We start from the raw sequence: 5,977 nt of genomic DNA, 5'->3' as shown, positions 1-5,977 counted from the left end.
CCAATTTGCAATTTTTAATATAACAAATTACCAACAAGGTCTGACCTAATAATCAAAAATTAAATAAAAATCTCAAAATTTAAAACCAAGAAATAAGCTAAATCACACACAATTTTTGACCAAATACTGGAATATTTCCCAAGTAAAAAAGTAAACTACATTCCATGTTTCAGAAGAGAGACATTAAGGATTCATGCCTTTATCTACAAACATATCTATTATGAATTCAAGTTTGGTCCATTTTCTAAAGAGATCACCCCTCTTAAAATGCTCCTTCTCACATCTGTTTAATGAATTAAAACACCTTTATTTCTTAAGCAGTTGGTGTCTTACTGTAAAAGGGTATGGCAAATCCAGATCCAAAGTACACAGCCATCATAATTAGTAATCACCACTCGTTTTCCACTGAAAATGGCCAATTCTTCCTTGGGACCTTCTCATAGTGGCTCCTACAGAACACAGAGGTTGTAAACTTCTGGATGCTTTGTCCCAACATAGCGCTATTTGAAGTTTTGTGAAAGGTGCAGAGATTGAAGACAGTAGAAAATTCTATTCTCTTTAAAGTGACATACCTCATTTTGTCTGTCTTTGGAATGTCCATTTCTGTGTAGAGATGTACAAAATTATTTTCTACTCTTAGTCTGTCTTATGTCAACATGATTCTTAGTTCAGCTAGAAGAATCTTGAAGGGCAGAGGAAAATTCTCTCCTACAAGGGTCATGGAAAACTATCCTAATAAGTGAATCTAAAGCTTTTACCCAATAGCCTCAATAAGAGAGGATTTTCTAACACTTTCAGAGTCTCAAAATACGTTAAATTATGTCATAAGACAATGAATTCCTTGTCAGATTTCTATTGCATAATTAGCAGTTGGGATACACTGGAGGAATTTCCACAAAACAAGCTTATTTGGTTAATGACCAATGATCTACAGAATTATAGCTTAGCTTCTGTATTTTCCAGTTTCACTACTTTAGAGTATTTGCATCAAATACTTTCATTTTTCTATTTTACAAAACACTAAAAAAGTTGGTTAGAAAGTATATGTGTTTTGTTAGCCTGCAAATAATTACTTTAGTATTTAATTATATGTTGGCGGACTATGGAGACATCAAGATCAGCTACCCACCCAGGAACTGAATAAGCTTATAAACAATAAACAAGATCTGGCTTTGTAGTAGTACCCCCAGGAGGTTCTCTAAATTTGTATCTCAGGAAGCTAGAGACCTGAATACCATAGAGGGAAAGCAGATTTGTAAGAGGCTTATGATTTTTTAAGGCAGGAATACAACTGTATCCCATTTGGAGAAAAAAAAATGTACAAAAGGGGGACAGTCAGCCTCAGGAATAGGGCATGAGGGTGAAGAGCCTAACGTTGACTTTATCCAGTCCCAAAATAAAACCTACTTTTTGGTTCTTCTAGTAATCTCTAATGATGGATGGCTCAACAGGTTAAGAATAGCTTTGCTGAAATATGCCTTAAGGCTGCCTTTTCACTCCACTCACTAGGCAGCTCTAGTTAGGTCCACTTCTCAGGGAAGCTGGTAGATGTATTCCTCTCCATCATGAGAAAAGCATATCCCCATTCTAAGTTTTCCATATGGTTTATATACTTCAGTGTCCTGCCATTTTGATTAGCATGAATCAGCCTTTGCAAGTCTATGAAGTGCTGAACAGAATAGGGAGGTATATTATGGGCTCTAGTAATAATATAATGACACCTTGGATAGAGAGGCTTGTGGCCCTCATCTGACCACTGATACTCTCTTTCGAAGTTCATCATTCTGTACTGACTATATGCTTTAGCTACTTAGCTAAGGCAGACTATAAAGAGATGTTTGATTTCTGTGTATGAAAAATAACCACTGACTATATAGGTAATAAGAAACCTAAAGGTTAGAAGGTAATTCATACTGTTACAGAGCACATGAGATGATCTGGAAAGAAAATGTTCCGAGATCAAAGAAAAGGACAGCTTTTAACAACTGGGTTGTTTTAAACCTTGAAAGCAAGCAAAGAAGCAAGACTCTTTCACAGGGATAGGACTGAGAACGAATAAGGTTCGTCGGAAGTTTGGCATTTGGAGAAAACCTATGCAATGATCTCTAGACCTGAAGTCAGTCCACCTTCACTAAAGATTCGGTGGAAAGGATTTCAGATGAAAACTCCAAAATGACAGATGCAAGAAAAGGCTGCTGACTCAGGTTCATGCACTTAACTAGGAAGAGGACAATGCAGTATTTGCCCATGTCACATTTTTAGAAATATTAAAAACTCTTGCCTTTTCTTCTGAAAGAATAGAAGGAGAAACTATTCTGAGGGTGGCTTGAGTTAAAACTGAAATGCATAAACTGCACAATGAAACATTCAAAATATACCTGAGTCATCTTCTTGGCTATGAAGAAGTCTTCTTCTTGGCCTGAATCATTCTACCCAAATACTATGTGACCCAGGGTATCAGCAGTCCACAAGAAAGTGAACATGTCTCCTTGCATTTCTTTATGCTTAATCTGTGTTTGTGAATGACATGGACACAGCAGACTTTATAAAAGATACATAAAATGTTCCTGACCGGTGCACAAAGAGAATATCATGATGGATCGCCCTGTGATTCTTGTCACTGTACCTTTGACTCACAGCTGTGAAAATCCCAGACTCCGAGCTCCCAGCCAAAAATTGCCCCCAACCTACCTAAGTCATTTGCTCATACTCTAAAATAAATTATCTATGTTGACTCCTCTCTTTCCTTAGATACCACTCAATGATAAACATTGACCTGAGAAGTTATGCCCATATACACAAATATTCTTGATTTCATTAAGGAAGCATTTCATTTCTTCCAATAAAAGTTTTTGAAGTCTAGATAGGAAAAGAGTGAGGCAAAGGGAGCAAAGTAATGCCATTTGGCTTTCTTACTGGTATATTTGGTGGGTAAACTGAACTTCTTACTTGCCTGGTGACTTAATTAAATCTGAAGCTGACCTGCAGAAAAAGGGATATGTGCTTCCCACCCAGAGATTTAAAAAAAAAAAAAAAGGCACAGAGGATTCGTGACCAATATCTGATCTGATATTCCACCAACTTAGTGCTAGAGGCAGAAATTAAAAGTTGTTCTATCAAGTTTTTTCTCCCAGTCACTAGATTTTAGCCTTCAGATGATACAGCAGCTGACCAGTGAAGATCAGGGATACTTTTCCTGCCCATATATATATATATGTTCCAGATGACAAAAAGTATGGATTTTAAATATTTGACAAATAGCACATTTGTATGTTTCCAAACATAAAAGAATCTGGAAATATCTAGAAGCATGGCTTTGTATCATGAATAAAAACTATGAAATCTATTCCAGGACCTGAGCTTTCTGTTAGCAGTGCCAGAATATAAAAGAACCAAGGATGGCCCCAATAGCCTATTCAAATCAGGATGCCTCAACTTTTTTTCTTACCACTAACTTTTTTTTTTTTAAGATTTTATTTATTTACTTGAGAGAGAGAGACAGAGAGAGAGAGCATGAGCAAGGAGAAGGTCGGAGGGAGAAGCAGACTCCCCATGCAGTTGGGAGCCCAATGCGGGACTCGATCCCGGGACTCCGGGATCATGACCTGAGCCAAAGGCAGTCGTCCAACCAACTGAGCCACCCAGGCGTCCCTTACGACTAACTTTTGAAAACAGCCATTTGTAAGATGTCTGGGACCTAATTATTTAGATAAACAAGGGTAACCATTACACTTAAAAAAAATATATATCCATTCACTAAGTGGCTACACCAATTCATCACTTACTAACACCTTTTTTTTTTATAGTAGTTTGGATATTAACTGGCCAAGACAAAGAGCTAGTGCGGAGGGTCAATAATAAATTGAGATAGTAAGAATAGTAAGAAATAGTAAGAATAGTATATTGAAATATACTATTATAGTATAATAAATATATAGTATATATATTTCAAAAATATATATATTATATGTACTTAAATATTTAATATATAATATATTTAAGTATATATAATATTTATTTATATATATATTTATATATAATATACTTAAATATATACATTTATATATCACATATATATTTTCATATATACTTATATATAAGTATAGATAGATTTAAAAATATATAGTATATGTATTTAAAATATATATAGTATAATAAATAGTATATTTAAATATAATATGAAGAATAGTAAATTGAAATAGTAAGAATAGTAAGAATCGGTTTTCAATCCCACAAAGGAACCCACAGCAAAGTTTAAAACATTTAAGTAATACAACCTACTGTGTGAAAAAGACTAATTCCCAGACAGAAGTAATGAGAAAAGGAAGCTAGGAAGTTAATTAACAGAAAACCCCATTAACCTCTTTCTGAAAAGGCACCCACTGAGCAGTCACGGGCCCAGCTCTCCAGCCTACCAAAAAAAGGACTGGGCAACCTTCCTGTATCTGAAGGGTCCTAACTGAAACGTTGCTTGGTAATGGTTTCAAAGACTAAAGATGGTGGTCATTTGGCTGAAGGTCCCCATCCAGGCTGCATAACTTGAGATTCATCAACTTCACACCAAGGGTTTAGAATTCTGCTCAGTGATGGAGTACACAGCTTGGTACGGTTCTGTGTTGTCTTTAACACACCAAGATTGCTAAACTCATGTGTTAGATTCTGTCATCTTCAATTTAAGAAAATCTAGCATGTGCCAGATGTTGAAAACATGAAAATCAGGAATGGATTTAAGAGAACTTAATTTTGAGGCTTAAAAAAATTCTTGGGGGGAAGTGCTTGGATACCTGCAGAAACACTTCTGCTTTTTGAATCATTCTGACAAATGAGAGGTTTATGGCAAAATGGTAAATGTAACACACATGGCTGGACTTAAAATACATTCCTCCTTTAATTTAATTCAGAGTAGGCTAACAAACCCTAAAATCCTTATTTTAGGCATTCTATAATTGGGTGTTTTTATATGGTATGGGAACCGAGGAGGACCAAGAATTTTTCCTTAGCATAAAGCCTCATTTTGCCCTGAATGCAAAAATGTTCTTTTCCCCCTTTTCCTTAGGTGGATTTGTAATGGTGTGTTAACATCTGAAACTGCCATCCATGAATTTGAATTTCTGCATCATTAAATGGGCAACAAGCTAGTGCTGGTGGATGAAAATATGAGCTGGAAGATAACACCACCATATGGAATGATGATCACGTAATGAACCAGGAAACCCAAAAACTGAAAGAGTCAGGCTGCTTAGAAATACAAAACAAGGTTATAGCACTCTTTTGAAATTATTACACTCACAAATGATTAATAATATTATGTTCCAAACTTAATATTATCACCTCAGCTCAGTTTGTCTTATAATGTCCCCAAATTGTTCCTAAGGATGTAGGCAGTTCTCATAAACTTCAGAGAAAACCACAGAATATGTTAACTCTTCCTTTTCAATAAAACATTAGGCTATATTTTGACTATTACTTTTCCACCCCAGTGGAAAGCACAAAGATATACTTTTTTTAAAAAAATTGTGTAGTTGGCATATACTGTCCTATTAGTTTTAGGTGACAATAGTTTTAAGGCTTTGTGGGTTTTTTTGAGAGTTCATGCATGTGTACATGAATGGGGGAGGGACAGAGGGAAAAGAAGAGAGATAATCTTAAGTAAACTCCTCACCTAGCACAGAGCCCAACAGGGGGAGATCATGACCTGAGCCTAAATCAAGAGTCAGACACTTAATCAACTGAGCCGCCCAGGTGCCCCTACGTGACAATATTTTTAAGTTAAAAGCCCTAATGTTGTAAAAGTCATGGTTTATATACCCAGATTGTTATTTTATTATCAGCAAGTGGTTTCCTTAAGCCGTAAGTCTTAGAATGAGAATATTAATGTTAACAATGTTGTCTCCTACTTGGTGTTTACTCAAGAGATTTTGATACTTTATGGTTTGATGAACTACTCTATGATTATGGCTTGAACTGTAAGAAGTGG

The 5,977-nt window shown here is 35.7% G+C and overlaps 1 pseudogene; it reads right to left on the bottom strand.

Annotated features, from left to right (window-relative positions):
* Positions 1 to 306: 306 nt before the first annotated feature.
* Positions 307 to 496, bottom strand: LOC131810957 (cytochrome c oxidase subunit 7C, mitochondrial-like; annotated as a pseudogene).
* Between the last annotated feature and the right edge of the window lie 5,481 nt (positions 497 to 5,977).

Source organism: Mustela lutreola, chromosome 11, assembly GCF_030435805.1.
Source record: "Mustela lutreola isolate mMusLut2 chromosome 11, mMusLut2.pri, whole genome shotgun sequence".
In the NCBI taxonomy this organism is placed as follows: domain Eukaryota; kingdom Metazoa; phylum Chordata; class Mammalia; order Carnivora; family Mustelidae; genus Mustela; species Mustela lutreola.
This window is presented reverse-complemented; position numbering and strand designations above follow the sequence as displayed.